Genomic DNA, 23,141 nt, shown 5'->3' with positions numbered 1-23,141 from the left:
CCAGCTACCACTACTCTATAAAGACATCTGTGGCATTCAAGAAATGACAGAGACAGTATCTTACTGGTTTAACAAAGTGATTCTGATGCCCTGGATACACTTGCAAATTTGCAAGGCTGCAGCAGGGTGTGAAAACACACCCTCTCCAGCGCTGAAAATTGCGGCGCTGCAAAGCGCCAGTGTGGTCAAAGCCCCAGCGCTGGGAGCACGGCTCCCAGCGCTGTATGTTATTCCTCACAGGGAGGTGGAGTACGGACAGCTCTGGGAGAGCTTTCTCCCAGCGGTGGCGCTTTGACTACACTTAGCGCTTCAAAGCGCTGCCGCGGCAGCGCTTTGAAGTGCAAGTGTAGCCATAGCCTTAGTTCCTTTTTTCTCTTCTTACTACTTTATTTCCTAGGGCCAAACTAAGCTGCAGAAGTTTGGAATTCAGGGAAAGATGGACAGTCCCCTTTCTAGCTCTATATTTTGGGCTAGCTGCACTGACTCTGACACAGGTAGTGTTACTCACACCTCCCTTCACTGTTGAGGCCTCTTGCACAACTTGCTGGTTGATCCACACAGAAGGCAAGAGGTGTTTCCAGGGCTGCCCTTCATCAGGGTTCTTGCTGGGCAGGTCCATCGTGAGATTGCAGAAGGGGCTCCATAAGAGTCCTGCCAGAGGAGGTTGCTAAAGGGATGTGCTGAACCATACTTCAGTTAACCTGGCTATGCCTCACTCCTGGTCAATACTATCCACATTTTAGGTAGTTCTGGCTCCCAATGTCACATAATCAATGTGAGGGAGGTGAGGACCTCTGGAATAAACCAGGCCTAGGTAAATTTCACCCTATATCTGTACAGTATATAGTTGGTGTCTGCTTAGCTCTTACCCAATGCCACAGTTCCTTTCCAAAGAAGATTTCTCCATTAAAGCACTGATTAAAATTTTCCCTCTAGCTTTCTTTTAATGTGTATAACAAGAATTTCCCTTCATCTCTACCTAGTCAGATACAGAAGTCTCCTGTTCAGTTCTATATTCCAGAACAGCATGCAGGGTAGGACATAGGCAGACAAAGAATCAACCCCATTTTCAAATTTGTGTCGCCATATCACTCCTTCACTGGCCTCTGACAGCAGATGGTCTTGAATGGGGAGTTCTGCTTAATTTGACTCCCCAGTCATGTTCTCTTAGCCACCCGCCACTTCTTTATGCATGGAAAAATCTTCCCTCCAGTCTCTGCTTGTCTAATTTCCCTTTTATAAGCCTAGTCCAGACTACTTCTATAATTTTTGCACGAGTTTAATGCTCATGACATTGCTAACAGTCTAGGTAGGATAGGCTCTGGAAATATTAAGGAAAAATAATAATTTAGAACTGTCATATCCATTTACCTCAGTCCCCATATGAGGAAGTCAAAGAGTCTAGCTTTTATTTATTGCTGATTTCAAGTTTATTTTGGTATTACTCTCATGAAATCACCACACATTAAAGAGTGGTGAATACAGAAGTACAAAATGGGTTATTAAAGATCAATAAGAATCAGACCTATTGGAGGAGGAGAATATCATGCAATCTTTTCTTTTTATTACTTAGTAGAAACCAATGTTGATAAGCTAAAGCTAGCACTGTGTTGTCAGGAAGCCACTAAGGAATAAAAATGTAATGTCTCCAGCCCTTGCCCCCCAGCAAAGGCTATTTATTACACTATGGAGTGAGCCTTCCTAGCCTAAGAAAGCTGTAAGGAGATGTGAATCTGATTTTTTTTTTTGGTAACTTTGAAGATGAACTCCTTTGATATTTTTAATACTCAGTCTTTACTATTCAATAGTGCAAAGGGCCTCTCTCCAGGGGAGGAAAAAGTTTCTAAAACCTCAGTTGAAAGATGCTGAAATTTCTTCCTGACACATATTCAGATACTTGACTACTTTTGTTGTGTTAGCCTTCCTTCTCTAATGGGATTATATCATTTCAAACTACTCCAGTTGCCACTGTACTTCATAGTATTACAGGCCTCAAACAGTTGAGAGAGGAAACAGTAGCAAATTGTAACAGGGAAATAGTCATCCCAGGTTATTTCCAGAAAGGCTCTTTAGAACTTCATCACAAAGATCAGCAACGTGACCTGCTTCTACCTCCTCTTTTTGAAGACTGCACATATCGCAGATTAGCACTGGATGGTCAAATTGCCAAGGACTGCAAGAAGATGCCACGATATCACATTTCTGAAATTATCCCAATGTCTTTAAAGATACAAGTCAGACAGATATCTCCAATAAGGATCAAAATCAATCCACTGTTTATTTCAAATGTATCCTCAGTGACCTCATGAAAGGGACAACCTCAAATATTTAGTTTGTAAACTCTTTGGGGATAGGGGCTGTCTTTATTTTAGTATTGTACACAATTAGTACAATGTGCTTTTGGGTGCAACAGTAATACAGACAACCGTCACCACCAACAGGCCAACATGCTGATGTTTAAGAAGAAGGTTTTACAGAACATAATGGGTCCTGTTTCAGCCATCCTTACCCAAATAAGCCATCACAGTAAGGTATTACTCAACATGAGTAAAGATGGCAAAGTTGGGCCCTACATAAATTATAATATTTTCATTAAAATTTCAATGAAAACAGACTTATTACAATTTACTTTAAACATTTCCCACAAGTGTTGGAACACTGAAGTTCGAAAGTGAAACTGGTGACAAAACAAAAGTGAAACTCAATCAAGTATAATTGTCCAAAGTGATTGAAATGTGAAAAGGAAACAAACCAAAGAAGTGCATTAGCCATAGTTTAAAAATCCCTTAAGATTACTACAACTAATATGTTAACAGAAACACTATAATGGACATTTAGAAACATAGCGGGTCAGATCCTTAGTTGGTGTAAATCACTGTAACATCGTTGAAGTCAATGGAGCTATGCCAATTTACACCAACTGAGAACCCGGCCCATCAATTTCATACAAACAGTGCTCCTTTTCTTCTACTTCTCTTAGGCCTCAATCCTGAATGACATCTGCTTGCCTGACTCCTGAAGAGACCATTGACTCACAGGGCTTCACTCTAGCAGTTACCCAAGTGGTGGTGACAGCAGAGGGCTGGGTATATTGATTTGCTGAATAAATGTAGCATAAGAACTGGTTAGGAAAGGGTATTTGTTCCTGTTAAAATTTTTGACAAATACAAAAACATTTTTGTTTTCACTGAAGTTTTTCCTTCAAAAGTTTGAGTTCGACAAAAGCCTGGACAATTTCATCTAAAGCAGAGATTCCCCATAGAAATTTCGATTAAGACAAAAAAGTCAGTTTTCTTAGGAAAAAAGATTTTGAATGAAAAAGGTTGATCACTTGTAACAGCACATTCTGAGTGTAGGGAAATGAGATCCTGGAGGCTAAAGGCCGTGCAGAGGGATAAGGTTCAGTGGTTCCCATGTTGTAGGGTCTTTTAGCAGAGAGCACATTGTTATTAGTACTCCACTAAGTCTGTCTGAACATGAGCTCAAGCAAACCAAACAGATCACTGATGAACATGATTCCTCTGCTCTACCCAACTTTAAAAGGTGAGCAATCAAGTAAGTAGTGCCATTAAAGTCAATAGCACTACATACTTGAACAAGAATTCCTTGCATTACTATGGGTTGGAGGATCACATCATAGCTTATGCAGGACCAAAACTGTTCATAGCCATAGGAACACTATTCTACTATGGTACTACATTTTTGCTACCCTACAGAGGCAAATACTTGCTGCTGCTCTGACAAAGTATTTAATTGTTTCTGCTGGTTTAATTTTTAATTGTTTTCTGCACTAAAAATATTGCAAAGTATTTGAAGTTCATTACATAGACTTTGAAGGAAGAAAACTAATAATAAAACCTCTCTTAATAGGAAGAGATGAATTTTTTTTGGTTTTTGTTTTAAACACAAAATGTCGCTTAAACACTTGAATTAATAACAATGTAATAAAAGCCACTAAAAGAAGTGGATTAAAATATACTATAGGTAAGTAAAGTTTATTCAAAGATTTAGTACAAGCACCGCTGTCTTTTTATGGGTTCAAGGCATTGGCTAATGACAATGACTCTGCAGACTAGTGCTCTGCTGACTGCTCCAGCTAAATACATATCGCACACCTCAGACCATGATGAGTGCTTGTTAAGTTTTTCTGACAGGCTATGCCAGTAAACCAAGGGTCCTGAAGGTTTATCTGCCAAGACATATTTAAAGTAAAACTTAAGCTTTTAGAAATTACAGTATTATCATTGAATCAAGCATCTTCAAAATGCCTGGGATTTCCAGCAGAACTACCAACATCAGAAAACTACGATTCTTATACAATCTCCAATTTCAGCTGCTTAACCTTTAAAAAATCTGATATACTAATCTTCTAGCCAACCAAGTAGCTATTTTCAAGCCTTTCATAAGAAAGGAATATTTCATCTCTTAAGGCCATATCTATGTATTGCCTTTTAGAGCTGCTAATGCCACAGCAACCACCAGGTAGAGGACTCTTCTTTTGTAATGTGTAGGTAAGAAACAGCCCAAAGGATTTCTTTTCTTTTGCAGAAATGTGTTTTGTTTTTGTTTTTGTTTTATTTATTTATAAATCTGGAGGAACTCACAGTGGAGATAAAGAAATCTTGTGACATGAAATGAATATCAAACAGTAGGGAGCCAGAGGGGGTTATTGCTGCTGTTTTGACTGATGACTGCATGTTTTCGTGAAAAGGGTCCAAACTGGCATTTTCAGACTCTTGTGCTGTCTGTTACATGACAGCCAAGATGCACAGAGATACTTATTTAAAAAATTGTATGTTACACGCGCCCATCATTATCTGCATTGATTGTGGCCGGGCACCCAGATGGAGAGGGAAGAAAATTACTCATTAGACTGGAGGAAGGGGAAAAACAGACACACAGTGCAACTGTATTGCCTTTGTTCAGCCTATCATTCAGGGGACATTAGGGAATAATGTTACATCTGTTCAAAGACCTTTACAATAATTGATACTGTTTTGGTAAGACAAAGAAAGCTGTGCTGGCCAAGAGGAAATTAATAGAGTATTACATGCCTACATTCTTGGAATGTACATAGGTTGAATCAGCTAGATAGTGAGAAACATGGAGAATATGCATATTATATACACAGCACACAAAGCAAAATGCTTCATATCATTGAAGTGACTAGCATTGTGCTGGTACAGAGCACTGTACATATAAATGCAAGGTAGAAAATGATGAGCAAGACAGGGAGTGCAATAATGAGAGTTCTGCTGCATGGCCACCAAGTTATTCCCCTGTTACAGGGCAGGAGTGTAATCAAAGAGAATCATATTCTCAGCTGGTATAAATTGGTGCAGCTCCACTGAAAGGAACGGAGTCACTGATTTACACCAGGGAGGATCTGGCCCTCCATTTGCAAGCTGACACTCACATGTAAGCCCCTGTCTCTTCAGGCACACCCACCCCCTTTTTACCGTGTGCTCTTAGAGGGAGGAAATGGGTGTGGCAGGACTCTCTGGCATATTTCTTCTCAGCACTGAAAACTGCCCACTGGAAGTTTTTTTTTTCTTCCCCTTCAGTGGGTGCAGCATCAGGCCCTAACACTTTACTTTAATTGCACTCAAACAAACAAACAAACAGCTTCCATTCACACTTACCCTGGAGTACAACCATCTTGCTCTGCCTCCTCCATATGGTACAAGGATTCCCAGGACCAAAGCCTTAGTGGTTTGCTGTTAAAATCCCGTCTATTTTAGAAGAAAACAAAAATGATTTGAACTGAATTTTTTTTTCAATTATACTAGAAACATCAAAGTCTTTATTAGAATAAACATTTAGCTTCCAGGTGTAAAGCAGCACTATCTCCAAAATATTCCTCCTTTCCTGAGATTTTAATATGCTATATACAGTAGTACTTTCTATCTCAAGGCCTGGTAAATGCTGATGCTGAATTCAATGAAGCTGTACACGATCCTCAGTATTAAATGATTCAGCTTCAGGGTTGGCCAGCTGCTAAAGGTTGTGGTAGACTTATGATCTCTGAAGACTGTTTATGATATGGGTGAACTCATGGTTTATTATTGTTAAGCCACTGATTTAGTGGCACTGCAGAAATAAAAGGGATTTTATTATACATTTTAATGATTTCCAAGAGCATCTGAGAGCTCAAATGAGACTAAATTAGAGCACCTGATAGAGAAGGCAGCCAATTACAGGGTTGTTTTTTTTAAGCAGAGATTTTCACTCATAAAATTAAAGTTTTAAGGTTTCACTTCAGTACAAAGAGAAGATGTCAATAAGATACCTTTCCCCATTGGGCTAGATTATCAGCTGCATTAGAGCACTACTTGGCAGACTGGAAATAAGGCACAAATATTAAACACTGAGGGTAATTAACCATTGGAATTGATTACCAACAGAAATTGCAGATGCTCTATCACTGGAAGTATGCAAAATCAAAATCTTTCTAAAAGATGTGCCCTAGATTAAATCCAGGCTATTGGGCTTGATGCAGGAGTTAGTGATAAAGTTCTAAAGGGTTGTGTTATGCAAGAAGTCACAGATGGTTTCTCTGAGCCTTAAAATCTGTGAAACACTGTTTCTGCAGGGTTGAAAACAGAGGCATTTACAACAGCTAAATTCTGCTCTCAGTTGTGAATACACAGCTCACACTGAAATCAGTGGGCAAGAGAGTTTATTAACCCTTAGGCAAGGAACCAAAGTGAATAATGATTGTTTGTAGAAGGCTATCAAGACCTCAGCACACTTGCATGCACCCAGAAGTGTCCCATGCTGCAGATAGTTGTTTTGAATGCCCTTGAGGCTGCCCCTTCTTTTAGCCATAGATGCACTATTGAAAATTAGAGTTTTGTCTGTCATTATAAATTATTTTTGGAGAATTTGGGGATGCTTTGCAGAGAGCGAGAAAGCAGGATTACACCATTTTATTTTAGTACAACTTGAAAGGTCAGAAATGGAAGGTTAAAAATGTGTGTGGGGAGAGGAGGGAGGAAGAGCTGCAGCAGCAAGCTCTAACGGATAGCAGGATGCCGTAATAATATAGATGGATATGTAGAGAATCCCTTCTGAATTAGTAACCAATATTTATGATTTCTTTTAAAACAGTATTTGTACTGTTTGATGCAACTGGATTCAAGTTACTAAAAGGAACTTTATTCATCTCAAAATACTAGAACAATATCAAAATTTAAAACTAAATAAAAAGGGAGTTTCTTTAGATTATTTAAATCCAGGTGCATCAAATAGTAAAAGTTGTTCAAATAAATAAATTTATAAAGTGACCCATTGGTCATTTAGTCAAATTGATTTCAGGAGGGAATATCTACGTTTCCTTCAATATTACTCAGTCACTCTGCTAATCTGGTAGCTATCGCCACTACAATTCAAAGACCCTCCCTACCCATGCGTACCCCCATACCTGTACTTTGGCCTTCTGTTTCTGACCTTTCACGTTGTTCTGAAATTAAACTGCAAATCTCTCTCTCTCTCTCTTTCCAAAGCATCCTCCAAAGGTCCAAACATTATTGCTAAGGACAGATACAAATCTCAATTTTCTGTAGTAAAGTGGTTGCTATTAAAAAGTCAAAATTTTCCAAAAAATTACAGCTACTGAAGTTTCCTCTCCCTTCTTAGAAAGGTTAGGGTGACCAGACAGCAAGTGTGAAAAATCTGGATAGGGGGTGGGGTCTAATAGGAGCCTATATAAGAAAAAGACCCAAAAATTGGGACTGTCCCTATAAAATCAGGACATCTGGTCACCCTAAGGTTGATGATTACTGCAGTATGTTTTGTACCAATGTGTAGGAACTGTTGAAAAATCCTGACTTAATGGTGGCTATTTTATACCTATCACTGAAATCTATGGTTAGCCTCACGCGTTCTCAAAACAAGCAGCTCCTAGGTGAAAAAGGGAATGTTTAGTGGGTATTCTAATGGGCATTCACTCATTGACTGCACAATTGCTGCTTGCACTTGCAGTGGTACACTACATCCATCCACACTAGCCATCCTGTTTCAGATGCAGTGCTGTTCTGCTTCTTCACTCAGTGTACCTTGCAAAGTGCACCCTGTGAAAGTAGATGGTTGCACTCATCGCACAATTCCCAGCACTGTTCCTGGGGCCGACACATAGCTACTATATTATATATTAGGCTCTGATTACATTTTTTATTTTTTCCAAAAGTGGTTCTGTTCTGCACAGAGATCAAAGTATATGAGGGACAGGGAATATCCTGCACACTCACAATACAGATATCATGGCACAGGACAACCACATTCATCTAGAGCTGGTGACCAATTGACACTGGGCATAGAAGCTTCCATGATAAAAATTGCCTCCTTTTAGTAACAGGGAGCTTGTATTCCAATTCCTGATATTCTAACTTCTCATTTTACACATTGTTGTGTGGTAGTTTAAATGGATACATGCACATAAAAAAAGTGAAAACCCCCAAACCAAATCCCTACCAAAACAAAACACTCTGTTGCACATGCAATCCCCCTCCTCCCGGAGAGAGGATCAGAGGGAATGAATCACACGTGAAGTTAGTCACTATGCTTATGGCACTACTAAAAGATGCTCAAATACCACAGCAGAGAGGGTGAATAAGAACATGTACAGAATAGAATTCTTTTACATGTGTGTTTGTCTGAGAAGATTATCCTGAAATTGCATAACACATTCAGTTCCTTGGGTGAAAAGGGCAAACATTAATCAAATCTCATAAAATCCTGTATGAATATCCCCATTTTACAAACTGGGAAACTGAAGTCTAAAATGGTTACATGATGTGCCAAGTCTGTGGCACAGTCAGGAACAAAACGTAGCTCTCCCGAGTTCTAGTCCAGGGTCTAACTCACAAAATACCCTTCCAACCTGACTGAATCTCTACTACAGGTCATTACAAAACCTAATTTCCCCCATACTAATTTCCCCCTACTGTTACTCACACCTTCTTGTCAACTGTTTGAAATAGGCCACTCATTATCACTACAAAAGTGATTTTTCCTCACTTGGTATCCTACTGTTAATTGAATCGTATCATTAGACTGACCTCCCACTTGGTAAGGCAACTCCCATCTTTTCATGTGCTGTGTATTTATACCTGCTACTGTATTTTCCACTCCATGCATCTGATGAAGTGGGTTCTAGCCCACAAAAGCTTATGCCCAAATAAATGTGTTAGTCTCTAAGTTTCCACAAGGACTCCTCATTGTTTTTGCTGATACAGACTAACATGGCTACCACTCTGAAATCTTACAGGTGTGTTTGTCACATGTTGTAGTTCTGAACCATGCCAACAGAAGTATGTATCCTGTCTACTACTGAGAGAAGTAGGTGCTCCTGCATCAGGGGGCTTCATGCAGCAGAAGTCAGCAGGCAGAATAAAGACTAGGAGTGACAGAGGAGAAGTGAGCAAAAGGAAGGGCAAAAGCCAACCCTCTTCCCTCCTACCCCAACCATCACCCTTCTGGGAAAGCCACTTCTAGCCAAGTGAAGTGAGTTGCCTTCAGATAGTTTTCAGTTTCTGGATGAGAGCATCCTGACAGCAGCCTTCAAGTAATCTTCCACTGGGCTATACTGATCTATCATTCATCTCCAACTGTCTTGGCCTCTTTCATCCACTCTTTCATGGGAAAGTGTCAAACAATAAGAGCTGGAACAGAATAGCAATACAGTAGCAGTAGCAAGCACCACTCTAAAAGGAGTAAGCCTAGTAATAGGTCCTGGTAGTAAAACCATTTCATAAAAGGGCAAGATCTATTCCCATTTATACCTGTGTAACCCCATAAATCTCCACACAGAAACTGACTTCAGTAGTCTGGGTATAACCAAGAGAAGAAAAGGGTCAAATCTAGAGTCTCTTACTCTGTTTTTTATTCGTCTTTATCAGACGATTTCCCTGGAAATTTGCTTGAACAAGGACTGAATAAAGTCTCACTAAAGGCTTCAGGATCTGGCCTGTAGTGCATTGATTTTTAATTGAAAAGAAAACAATTATTTTTGTAGAGATGTTTCCTAAATGTTTCTGTGTCTTACACAAAATATAATAGTATACTACTGCTCTAACGCCACCATCACCACACAGAAACATAGCTCTTTACAAGACATTTCTTCATTATTTCCACCAGACATCCTCCAGGATTTTCACACTCAAATCACAGCACAACAATAACGGTAGTAAAAATGATAATAGTGCTATAAAATGGGGACAATAAAATATGCTTTAAGTTAATGGCCCATTATAACAGATTAGGAGTCCTCTTTAAAACCTAACCACTAAGGCTCACATTTGCTAATTTACCTTGTACCCCAGTTCTCCAATGGTTTATTTTTTTGTCATAAAGGAGAATTGCTTAAATGTGCCACATTGGATGTCTGTCTCTCTTTACATATTCATGTATTAACCAAAATCATTTTTTGGTCCATAAACTATAGAGATTTCCAAAGCAACATAACGTTCATACAAAGCAGGCAAAATGCTAGTGCGTGAAACAGTCATTACTTGTTATCTGATTTATTTATTTTAATTCGGGGCTGATCTAATACTTAAAATAACAAAGGCCACTATTTTGGTTCAAGCTAAGCCCATTCAGGGCTTTAAAGTTCAAGTCTAGCATCTTAAAATGTGTCCAGAATGGAGTAGAGTTTCAATGGGTGGTAGGGAGCAGTGGCAAGATGGACTGTCTTTAGCTTCTCCCCCCACTTAGGAAGTAGACTGCTGTGTGATGGATGCACCACAGTTCTGTAGTTAGTGCATTGCAGTTGTTCAGCCTAGAGGTAAGGAAGTATATTGAAATTTTTTTTCCTTTAACAATCATCCCAGTAACTGTTATACCATGTTCATCAATACGCATAGGCTTCTGTTTACTAGTAAGAGCTTGGTTTAGTCAATGATTTTGTTTTTGTGTTGCACGTGAAGGGTGATGAACTGATAGAGAAGGAGAATTAAGTGCTCTATCCACAGAGCAGGTACAGAACATGCTGTGCATCAGAATCAGGGCTCCATTTCCACACATCCTGCTGATGCACCTCACGTCTGAAGGACTGAGAGACTAGTTCCTTCTTCATGGACCATTCAATTCCATCTGCACGCTCCACTGTTGAGACTGCCAATAAAAGGAGCTAATAAGTGTCAGTTTGGATACAGGTTTTGCGCTCTGGACACCTGTTCATTAGGAACTGGTTGGAGACTGCCAAACTCATTTAATTTATCCACCCGCTAATGTTTTAGGTGGTATTGACTAAGGATGGAAGCTTCAGAATTGCTCAGTGCTATCCTAATTCTGTCCCTATTAAAGTCAATACGAGTTTTATCATTGACTTGAATGGGGGTAGAGTTAGGCCAATGCTGAGTACTTTTAGGGTGACCAAACATCCGCATATTATCAGGACCATCCAAGTATTAGGGGCTTTGTCTTATATGTGTAACTACCCCCCCCCCCCAAAAGTGTCCCAATTTTTCACACTTACTATCTGGTCACCCTAAGTACCTTTGAAATTCCAATAGGAAAATATACATAGACTGTTCTTACATCCATATTCCTAGTTTTTGAAAGAAGAGACAGGAATACTAAAGACCATTATCTAGTTCTAGGGGAGGAAACAAGTGGATAATATACAAAAGGACAAACTGCTTAACCACAGTTTTATTTCACAAACAGAAATGTGGGTTTTCTTCCTGTGAGAGTGAGTGATTATTGTATAAAGACATTATCTGACATTGCCTGGAAGGCCTCCTTTGATTTAAATAGATCAGCATAGGGACCCGACTTAAAAAAAACAACACACCCCTTAAAGTCTCCTTGTACTGGTTAGAAATAATTTAAAAAAAAGTTGATTAGGGTATGTGCATGGGTGAAGGTGTTCAGTTCATGCATCTCCTGGATATCAGCCAGGGTACCTATGTGCAATCTCTGTTTAAGTCATTTATTTCTCACTGTCATCATGGACATATGAACACACCCCCAACAATTAGCTTTTAATAATTACACAATATCATCAATAATAAAAAAGGAAGTTACTAAGGTTAATTACTAAGGAAACCTTGCAAGTTACATTTAACTCAAAGCATGCTGAATGAAATTACACTATACTTACACATGCAGATCTGACCTGGATATTACTTAGGAGAGTGGCAAACTGAGAGTATGTCTACACTACGGGATTATACCGATTTTACAGAAACTGTTTTTTTTTAAAACAGATTGTATAAAGTCGAGTGCACGTGGCCACACTAAGCACATTAATTTGGCGGTGTGCGTCCATGGACCGAGGCTGGTGTCGATTTCCGGAGCGTTGCATTGTGGGTAGCTATCCCATAGCTATCCCATAGTTCCCACAGTCTCTTCCACCCATTGGAATTCTGGGTTGAGATCCCAGTGCCTGATGGGACAAAAAACATTGTCACGGGTGGTTCTGGGTACAGCCTCACCTCTCCCTCCATGCAAGTAGCAGACAACTGTTTCGCGCCTTTTTCCCTGGGTGAACTGTGCAGACGCCATAGCATGGCAAGCATGGACCCTGCTCAGCTCAAGACAGCAATCATGAACGTTGTAAACACCTCGCGCATTCTCGTGCAGTCAATGCTGAACCAGGACCTGCAAAACCAGTCGAGGAGGAGGCGGCTACGGCAGCGTGGCGACTAGAGTGCTGAGGACATGGACACAGACTTCTCTCAAACCGCGGGCCCCTGCGCTTTGGAGATCATGCTGGTAATGGGGCAGGTTCTAGCCATTGAACACCGATTTTGGGCCTGGGAAACAAGCACAGACTGGTGGAACCTCATAGTGTTGCATGTGTGGGATGATTCCCAGTGGCTGCGAAACTTTCGCATGTGTAAGGGCACTTTCATGGAACTTTGTGACTTGCTTTCCCCTGCCCTGAAAGGCCAGAATACCAAGATGAGAGCAGCCTTCACAGTTGAGAAGCGAGTGGCGATAGCCCTCTGGAAGCTTGCAACGCCAGACAGCTACCAGTCAGTCAGGAATCAATTTGGAGTGGGCAAATCTACTGTGGGGGCTGCTGTGATGCAAGAAGCCAAAGCAATCATTAAGCTGCTGCTACAAAAGGTTGTGACTCTGGGAAATGTGCAGGTCATAGTGGATGGCTTTGCTGCAATGGGATTCCCTAACTGTGGTGGGGCGATAGATGGAACCCATATCCCTATCTTGGCACTGGAGCACCAGGGCACCCAGTACATAAACCGAAAGGGTACTTTTCCATGGTGCTGCAAGCACTGGTGGATCACAAGGGACGTTTCACCAACATCCACATGGGATGGCCGGGAAGGGTTCATGACGCTCGCGTCTTCAGGAACACTACTCTGTTTAAATGGCTGCAGCAAGGGAATTACTTCCCAGACCAGAAATTAACAGTTGGGGATGTTGAAATGCCTGTAGTTATCCTGGGGGACCCAGCCTACCCCTTGATGCCATGGCTTATGAAGCCATACACAGGGAGCCTGGACAATAGTCAGGAGTTGTTCAACTACAGGCTGAGCAAGTGCAGAATGGTGACAGAATGTGCACTTGGCACTTTAAAGGCGCGCTGGCGCACATTACTGACTCGCTCACACCTCAGCCAAACCAATGTCCCCATTGTTATTGCTGCTTGCTGTGTGCTCCACAATCTCTGTGAGAGTAAGGAGGAGACCTTCATGGCGGGGTGGGAGGCTGAGGCAAATCACCTGGCCGCTGATTACGCGCAGCCAGACACCAGGGTGATTAGAAGAGCACACCAGGAAGCGGTGCGCATCAGAGAAGCTTTGAAAACCAATTTCATCATGGGCCAGGGTATGGTGTGACTGTTGTGTTTGTTTCTCCTTGATGAAGTCCCCCTTCCCCTTGATTGACTCATTCCCTGTAAGCCACCCACCCTCCCCCTTCGATTACCGCTTGCTTCCTAAGTAAATAAAATCACTCTCATTTAAAAATCATGTATTCTTTATTAATTAATTATAAAAAGAGGGCGAGAACTGACAAGGTAGCCCGGGTGGGGTTTGGGAGGAGGATAGGAGGGAAGGAAAAGGCCACTAAAAAAATTTCAAAATAATGACAGCCTTTTGGTTGGGCTGTCCACTGGGGTGGAGTGGGCGGGTGCAAGGAGCCTCCCCCCACGCGTTCTTAGTCGTCTGGTGGGTGAGGAGGCTATGGAACATGGTGAGAGGGGAGGGCGGTTATACAGGGGCTGCAGCAGCACTCTGTGATCCTGCTGCCGTTCCTGAAGCTCCACCAGACGCCAGAGCATGTCCGTTTCATCACGCAGCAGCCCCAGAGTTGCATCCTGACACCTCAGATCTTCCTGCCGCCACCTCTCATCTCGAGCGTCTCTCCTCTCCTCACGTTCGTCCCTCCTATCCTCATGTTGGTCCCTCCTATCCTCACGGTCACTGGCATCTTTCCTGTACTTTGATACCACATCCTTCCACTCATTCAGATGAGCTCTTTCATTGCGGGTCACTTCCATGATTTCTGAGAACATTTCGTCTCGCGTCTTTTTTTTCTGCTGCCTTATCTGAGAGAGCCTTCGGGATGGAGGAGGGAGACTTGAAAAATTTGCAGCTGCATGAGGGAGGGAAAAAGGGGAGAGAAGTATTTAAAAAGATACATTTTACAGAACAATGGTTATACTCTTTCATGGTGAACAACACTATTCACATTACATAGCACACGTGATCTCACTACAAGGTCGCATTTTGCATCTTAATATTGAGTGCCTGTGGCTCTGGTGTTAGAGATCTCACAGACGCAGGTCCGGGTATCAGAATTCGGCTTTCATGCAGCCATGGTAAGCCATTGTCTTTTGGCTTCTGCAGCCTTCATATATCCTGCGCCCTCCTTTCCCAAATAGCAAGCAAAGCCCATTGAGTGCTGCTTCTTTCCTGTTAACGTGCAGCAACAGAACTGCCCCCATCCAATTCTCTGGGATGATCACTTTACCCCTCCCCCCACCGCATGGCTGGTATCATGGAAGATCGCTGCTAGCCACCCTCCCCCCCACCGCGTGGCTGGTAGCAGGGAAGATCCCAGCTAGCCAGACGTGAAAAAGCTCAGCGCCAGTCACCCCCCGCCCTGCTTGGCTAAATGCAGGGAAGGATTTCTTTTAAGCCACAGGCAAACAGCCCAACCATCTCTGTCCCCTTAATTAAATTCCTGAATTTCAACCAGGTTACCATGAACGATATCACTCTCCTGAGGATAACACAGCGAGATAAAGAACAGATGTTGCTTGAATGCCAGCAAACACCGGGACCATACGCGGCTAGGCTTTGTCATGCAATGATACCAGATTACTTGCTACATGCATGGCGTGGTCAAGTGTCCTACCATGGAGGACGGAATAAGGCTGCCCTGCCCAGAAACCTTCTGCAAAGGCTTTTAGAGTACCTCCAGGAGAGCTTCATGGAGATGTCCCTGGAGGATTTCTGCTCCATCCCCAGACATGTTAACGGACTTTTCCAGTAACTGTACTGGCCGCAAATGCATCCCAAGTCCTCAGGGCAAATTAATCATTAAAAAACGCTTGCTTTTAAACCATGTTATATATTTACAAAGGTACACTCACCAGAGGTCCCTTCCATGGCTTCATTGTGTGGGATAGTGGCTTGGGAGGGCTGGGAGGGTAATTCTGTCAGGGTGAGAAAAAGCTCCTGGCTGTTGGGGAGAATGGAGTTCTGTGTGCTCTCTGCAAGCTCGTCCTCCTCTTCCTCCTCCTCATCTTCCCCCATCTGCAGAATCCTCAGCCATGGTTGAGATTACCACCCCCACCTTGGAATCCACGGACAGGGGTGGGGTAGTGGTGGCAGAGCCCCTAGAATTGCATGCAGCTCAGCGTAGAAGCGGCATGTTTTCGGCCCTGCCCCAGACCTTCCATTTGCTTCTTTGGTTTTCTGGTAGGCTTGTCTGAGCTCTTTAACTTTCACACGGCACTGTACTGAGTCCCTGCTGTGGCCTCTCTGCATCATGGCCTTGGAAATTTTTTCAAATGTTTTTTCATTTCATCTTTTGGAATGGAGTTCTGTTAGCACTGAATCCTCTCCCCATATAGCGATCAGATCCAGTACCTCCCGTGCAGTCCATGCTGGAGCTCTTTTTCGATTCTCAGGAGACTGCATTGTTACCTGTGCTGATGAGCTCTGCGTGGTCACCTGTGCTGGTGAGCTCTCCACGCTGGCCAAACAGGAAATGAAATTCAAAAGTTCGCGGGTCTTTTCCTGTCTACCTGGCCAGTGCATCCGAGTCCAGATGGCTTTCCAGAGCGGTCACAACGGTGCACTGTGGGATACCGCCCAGAGGTCAATACTGTCGAATTGCGGCCACACTAACCCTAATCCGATATGGCAATACCGATTTCAGCGCTACTCCCCTCATCGGGGAGGAGTACAGAAATTAGTTTTAAGAGCCCTTTATATCGATATAAAGGGCTTCGTTGTGTGGACGGGTGCAAGGTTAAATCGGTTTAACGCTGCTAAATTCGGTATAAACGCGTAGTGTAGACCAGGCCTGAGTGTGCTGTCTTGTCACCAGTAAGTGGATAACAAGACATGATACAACACATCCGAGAGGTTACACTTCAAAAATACCCTCCTTTGAAGATATTTATCTTACCTCAACAAATAGACCATACATTCTCTCTGATACTGCATTAGAATCTTTCAAAATATCTAATTTTAGTGGCAAAAGCATAGGTCTGGGAATCAGGAAATCTTTATACTATTACCTCCTGTTGGCTGATTTAATGCTAGTACTGAGATGTCTGGTTTCTATAAAATGCTTAACATGCTTCTGAGTGCTGTAAAAATAGTTACTAATTTTATTTCTGATGTTTCAGCATGATACATTCTGGGACATCACCATACCAAAAAACAGACAAAGGATTTTTTGGGATCTATAAAACATTTAAAAGGCAAGTTTATATTTATTTGTGCCAGAATGCTGCCCTCCTATAGCTTGGTTAGTGTGGGGAATTTAGCACCTCTTTATTCAGTTGGGTCCAATTTTGTTTTCCCTGAGCAGGTCACCATAATGTCCTGACTTTTCCACTGTTCAAATCTTGATCTGAGTGTTGCAATATTGTTTACTCATACTGCTTTACAGCGTCACTTATCAGCTGTATACCACTTCCTTTGATTTAACAAAGAAAAAAAATGATATTTGAAGACCTAGAAATTCAATATAATGCCAAAACCTCATTGCACAGGTCATCACCCCAATATCCTCCTCCTGAAAAAAAAATCTATTTCATTAGCTTTAAATTCAGAGGCATACACTTTATTTTCTGTCCTTTGTAGTTTATCATACAGGGACCTACTTATGGGGGTCCTTAAAAATAGGTCTATCATCAACCTCCTTTATACTTCTCTAGCATTCATAGAAGGACTTCAAAGTGCTTTGCAGGCATTAAATAAATGGATTCTGAAGCTGAAAGGAGAACATACAAATGGAAACCTTTCCATCTCTACACTTGTATGGAGCACTATGTTAGAGGGTCATTGGGATATGTGGCTAATGCATTAGAATTTCACATTTAGGGTCAGGCTACATTGTTTCTCATGCAGTAGGTGACTTGTAGAGTTTGATAAATTCTTCCAAAAAAGGAATGTTTACTCAAATTTTGCTTGCGCCCCTTGTGTTCATTTTCTGTGAAAATTTGTACAATTGAGTTTTACTGACTCATCAATTAATGGAAAGCAAATTTCAAAGCTACCTTTTAACTTAAGCATTCATGTCAATGCTTGCACATTCATCATCCAGTCAGGAACAGAAATGATACCATGTGACTTATCTGGCCAATACTAATGAGCCAACACTTGTCAACTACATGCAGAATCCATGGTATTAAAAGGTGAACACCTTTGAACAATGAATAAATTCACGAACACCACAATCTGCTTATGGACATTCCCTGAGCAGTTTTACAGGCTAAGTCTCTTGGATACAGGATCATAATTTTTTCCACTCAGCCCTAGTGATTTGTTTTGGGTATCAATTCCTAGGACTGAAGGAGTGAATTCAGTGAGTAATTTTAGTAGTCCTGAAGATAAGTAAATGAAAAACTGAAATAAACTGTCTCCTTAGGAAAGACCAGCAGAGGCATTTAAAAATTATGTTCAAGTAGCATTTCCCAGAGTCTGTCTATTAATTTCTCTCTTTCTCTCTTTCTTCCGGGCTGCAGGTATCAGAATTCTCTAACTAAAGAGGTTAGGATTAGTGTTGTGTGACAACCACTTCTGTTTTGGTTTGCATAGAATTTGGGAGCATTGTTGATCCACTGGAGTTTTGCAGACCTTCATGTTTGCTTGGAACATTGGGTTTGTGCAAAGCTCAAAACTCTAAATCAAACTCTGGTATATAAATACTTTCATAGTGCACAGCACTGTAGATACTCATCACAATGAACACTGCACATAAGACATGACAATCATTGGCCAGCAATCTCTCTCAATATTTTGCAGTTGTCATATCGCTCTGAGAGGCACACCATACTGCATCCTGTCCAGTGAGCTACATCATCAAAACATTTGGGTACCCCACGCTCCTGGCACAAATCCTTGCAACTCTCGCTTTGACAGTCTTCCTCAGTTCATCTGACCCACACATCCCACAAATGCAAGTCTTTTTTGGAGGGGGTCTGGTATTCTTGATATATCAGGTATCAGTCACACCAACCGTTCTGGCACTTTATAGGAGGTGGAAGCTTGTCCCAAGCCTACCTCCTCTGGACATAACAGCCTTTTTAAGAGGCAGTCTGTGGTAGTATGGTGAAACTCGTTGATTTTGTAATAAAACTAGAGATTTTTTATTCCCTTTCCATAGTGGGACCTACTCCCCCTTTACTCACCACTCAACATGGGGAACCAATTTCTCCCATATTATTAAGGGGATGCCCTGATGATGCGCTTCTTCCATCTAGTATCTTTGAGAACAGTATCTGAAACCTGCTTCTCCTCAGAGACATCATTTTAGGTGGGATTGTAGCATGCATTTCCTCCTCTCCTTTCTTTTGTACCAGCAATGAGCTGCTGCTCCCATTGCTACTTGCTGTACTGCATAACAACAATAAATCTCCCTGGAGAATTTGCATGGTGAAGTGAGCCTCTTTGCTATTCCACCCACAGATAGCAGATGGAAAGCAGGCCAGTAGCCTTGAAGGCATCAGGAAAGAAGGGGTATTGCAGGCTAACAAGATCTCCCTAAAACACTGAAAGATAAGTGGTATTTGAGGGGTGGGTCCTATTGATAAGAAGGACTTGTGTACAGGGAAGAAGATAGGGGAAGCCTCTGCTCCCAGGTTTCCAAAGACATTGGGGGAGAGTTGTGTGAATACAGAGAGGATACAGTTTCAGACTGAAAACCCCAAACAAGGCCTCTGTCCTCTTAAATTGGGGTTTGATGCAAAAAACAACAAAACCAAAAAAAACAACCCCCCCCCCCCAAACCAACAACAACTCTATGCACAGTTCTAGCAGGCATTCAGCAACTAGACAGGAATTCAAAAACAGATCCACATAAAACATTGGGAAACACGAATGCTGCAGCCTTTTCCAGCACATCTTTTATTTCACACCATAAAAAGCACGACACGTACATTAAATATCCCAGCATGGATTGTAGGATACTTTAGAATGTTTAATATGTTATCAGTTTACAAAACACTTACAACATTTTCCAGAGTGGGAATTTTATAACCCTTATAGTGAAAATTAATGTAAAATAAAAATCCTGGACTGTACCTTTGCTATGAAAGCAGGTACAGAGATGCTAAAGGTAAAACTTATTTAAAAAAAGGAATTCTGCAGATCAACAGGTATAATTTTTTAAAATCCATAATTAAACTATATAATTTTTAAAAATCTATAGTTAAAAGCAAAAAACTTCAATCCATTTTTAAATGCCTCTGTTCTGCTGTGTGTACCAGTCTTATCACCAAGCCAGGTGCTTTCAAAGAGCTAGATACATACCTGTTGTCTCTATATCCAACTCTTTAATTTAGGGATAGGAAAAGTGGGTAGTAGGTAAAAAACAAACAAAAAAACCCACCACCCAAAACTTGAACCGAAGCTAGCCTACAGCTTTGTAGGAGATTCAAACACCTGTCAAGGATGGTGCATGTATACTTAATCCTCCCTTGGAGCAAGGGAATGGACTAGATAACCTCTTGGTCCCTTCCACCTCTATATTGCTATGATAAGTTCCAATGGCTGGAAGTTGAAGCTAGACAGATTCAGACTGGAAATAAGGTGCAATTTTGAACAGTGAGGGTAATTACCTTTGGAACTCCTTACCAAAGGTCATGACGGATTCTCCATCGCTGGCAATTTTTAAATTAAGATTGGGCATTTTTCAAAAACATATGCTCTGGTTCAAACAGGAATTAATTCAGAGAAATCCTATGGCCTGTGTTATACAGGAGGCAAGACTAGATGCTCAGTGATCCCTCCTAGCTTTATGAACTTGGAATCAAATGGCCGTGGTGTGCTGCATAGTAAGAAATGTGATGTTCCTAGAAGCCATGATTTTTTTTTATAGTACTATACAAAAGACTTTTCTCCTGTTATTTCTTATGTGGCTGGAACCAAAGAGTGTTGGAGATTTTATGAGCTATCCAATCAGCGCAATATGGATAAACCTCAGATTGATATCTGAAGGTTTGGATGCAGGGCCGGCTCCAGGCACCAGCCGAGCAAGCTCATGCTTGGGGCAGCAGATTCTAAGGGGTGGCATTCCGTCCAATCCTAGGGTGGCATAGCCATTTTTTTTTTTGGTTCGCTGCTCCGGCACCCTGAGCCCTGGTGTTTTTGTTTGTTTTTCTTTTGTTTCACTGATGACTTTCAGTGCGCCACTGTAGGGGGTGGCGGCGCGGAGGAGGGGAGCGCCCTGCTGGGAGCGGGCTGCGCGCTCTGTCTGCCCCAGCCGGTGCCAGGTCTGAAGCAAGCCTGGCAGCCCATGTCCTTCCCTCCCAGCTGACCGATGACTTTCAATTCACCTGTAGGTGGGAGCAGGCCAAGTGGCGAGTGCCCTGTCTGAAGGAAGCCCTGGCCACCCCCCTTTTCTCTCTTCCCCCCACTCCCTCCTCCCCCCACACTAGCCGGGGTGTGCACTCCGCTGCCCGGGGCATGTCTGCAGCACAGGGAGTCCCGCTAGCCAGAGTGCAGCCACCGCCTGCCCAGAGGCTTGCCAAGTAAGTGGCACCGAAAGTTTGCACCCCATTTTTGGGGTTTTTTTTTGTTTTTTTGCTTGGGGAGGCGAAAAAGCCAGAGCCAGCCCTGTTTGGATGTTTAGCTAAACCAAGCCTCTCAACACTTAGGTCTGAAAATTAGGTCACCGTAACTATGTCACTTTGGGGTGTCACTCTCCATGAGTGATGTAGTTAAGAATTCTTCCATCGACCTAGATACCGCCTGTCAGGGAGGTGGATTACTTATGCCTATGCTGACCGCAGAGTCTGGCCCATCAGCATAGGTATTGCCGACACTGAAGCGCTAAAGCGGCACTGTAGTGGCTCAGTGCAGGGGCCCTCCCACTGTGGGTTCTTGGGAGACCACCCCGCCTCACTACATCACTGATACGTCGGCTGCCGTGGGGAATGAAGCAGTCTCTGCTCGCAGCTGGGGCCAAAGCCTGTGCTCTGGCTGGGTGGGAAGCAAACAGTCAATTGGCCCCAGCCCTGGATCAAGGCGGGACAACAAAGAGTCTGAGGCTCAGGCCTGTGTGCAGACTGAGTTCCCCGGGCCTTAGATCAAGGCGGTACAACAAAGAGTCTGAGGGAAGACTACCATCCCCGGGTTGGGATGGCAGCAGGGATGCAGGCCCACCCACTCCACTGCATCCCGGCCAGGGTCCTAGCAGTGACAAATTGCTTTGTCATTGGGTCAGCGGGGATCCACGCCACAGCATGCCAACTCACCCTCTGTCAGCATTACAGCCAGACAGGGGTCTGCTACCCCTGCGCCACTTCCACACTCCTCTTCTTTGTGTACCTGTGGCCATGAGGAGGGGTCAAGGTTGATGGCAGCTTCCGGGACCGCAAGTAAGTCTTTGGGGGTTGGGTCCATTGGTGGTCCAGGCCAGTCATCTTCTTCCTCCGGGGTCAGGTCTGATGGCAGTCTGGGCGGTCCGGGCCAGTTGTCTGCTTCCTCCAGGTCTGAATCAACTAGCGACCCCGGTGGCCCAGGCCAGTCCTCTGCTTTCTCGGCACACTCTGCTGCTTCCCAGTTCGGGAGGCCACAGGAGGCATCTTGTGTCTCCAGTGGTTGCCTTCCTACTGAGCTTTCTGGGCCGCCTTTTATACTTCCTTCCCCTCCCACCCACTTCCTGGGGGAGGCACTACTAGGACCTGGTTCTGCTCACAAGGGCTCAGTGCGGGGGCCCTTGAGAGGCCACCTTGCATCACTACAACTGCAGCTATAGCATTTTAAATGTAGACAAGCCTTTAGAAGGGTCCCATCACTACCCTAGACTATCTAAAAGAATCGCTCAGTTTTGACATTTTGGATCATTGTTTCCTAAATTCTGGATGATCCTAAATCTCTTCAGAGATTACAGTACTGCTATGCAGGTTTGAGGGCTCTTCTCTAGTTAAATTGTTTCATATAGAGCTGGGTCAGGTGAAACATTTAACAGATGACAATTTAAAAGTTAAACAACTATTTCTGTTTGCAACACAGCAATTTTCTGACGGTTAGTAATTATTTGAAATGAATCACCATACGCTTTGGGAGTTGTTCTTAGCCTGTAGATTTGCAAGCAGCTTATTCTGAAATTTAGATGTCTAACTGAAATTTGAACTGTGCTGAGTAGTTTTGATTGGAAACATAAGACGTGATACATTTCTGTTCCCTGATTGGGAATGCAGTTTTTTGGTGTGAGCGCTCATGTACAGGAATTCAAAATTCCTTTTCCATTAATATCCTCCAACGTTCCTTGGGGGAGGGGGGGAAATTGTTTTAGCAAATATTCTAGACAGCAAATTCAACTGCTAGAAATATTAATGGAAACTCATTAAAAAAGGGACACAAACACAGTCAAAATAAATTCATTAAACAAAATATAACAAATATTCACAAACAATATTCACCCAGCTTTAGACTTAAGGAAAATACATGCTGGTACAAGAAGTTGAATGCACAGAGTTG

General features: G+C 42.6%; 1 long non-coding RNA gene across 1 annotated transcript in view; it reads right to left on the bottom strand.

Annotated features, from left to right (window-relative positions):
• Positions 1–2,157: 2,157 nt before the first annotated feature.
• Positions 2,158–23,141, bottom strand: part of LOC120407463 — a 168,764-nt gene continuing 147,780 nt past the window's right edge. Inside the window, exons 7-8 of the long non-coding RNA XR_005599988.1 lie at positions 5,643–5,732; positions 2,158–3,099 (exon numbers count right to left, since the gene is read on the bottom strand). This is a non-coding gene — a long non-coding RNA (uncharacterized LOC120407463). The remainder of the gene's footprint in view (positions 3,100–5,642; positions 5,733–23,141) is intronic.

The sequence above is a fragment of the Mauremys reevesii genome, linkage group 6 (assembly GCF_016161935.1).
Source record: "Mauremys reevesii isolate NIE-2019 linkage group 6, ASM1616193v1, whole genome shotgun sequence".
NCBI lineage: Eukaryota > Metazoa > Chordata > Testudines > Geoemydidae > Mauremys > Mauremys reevesii.
This window is presented reverse-complemented; position numbering and strand designations above follow the sequence as displayed.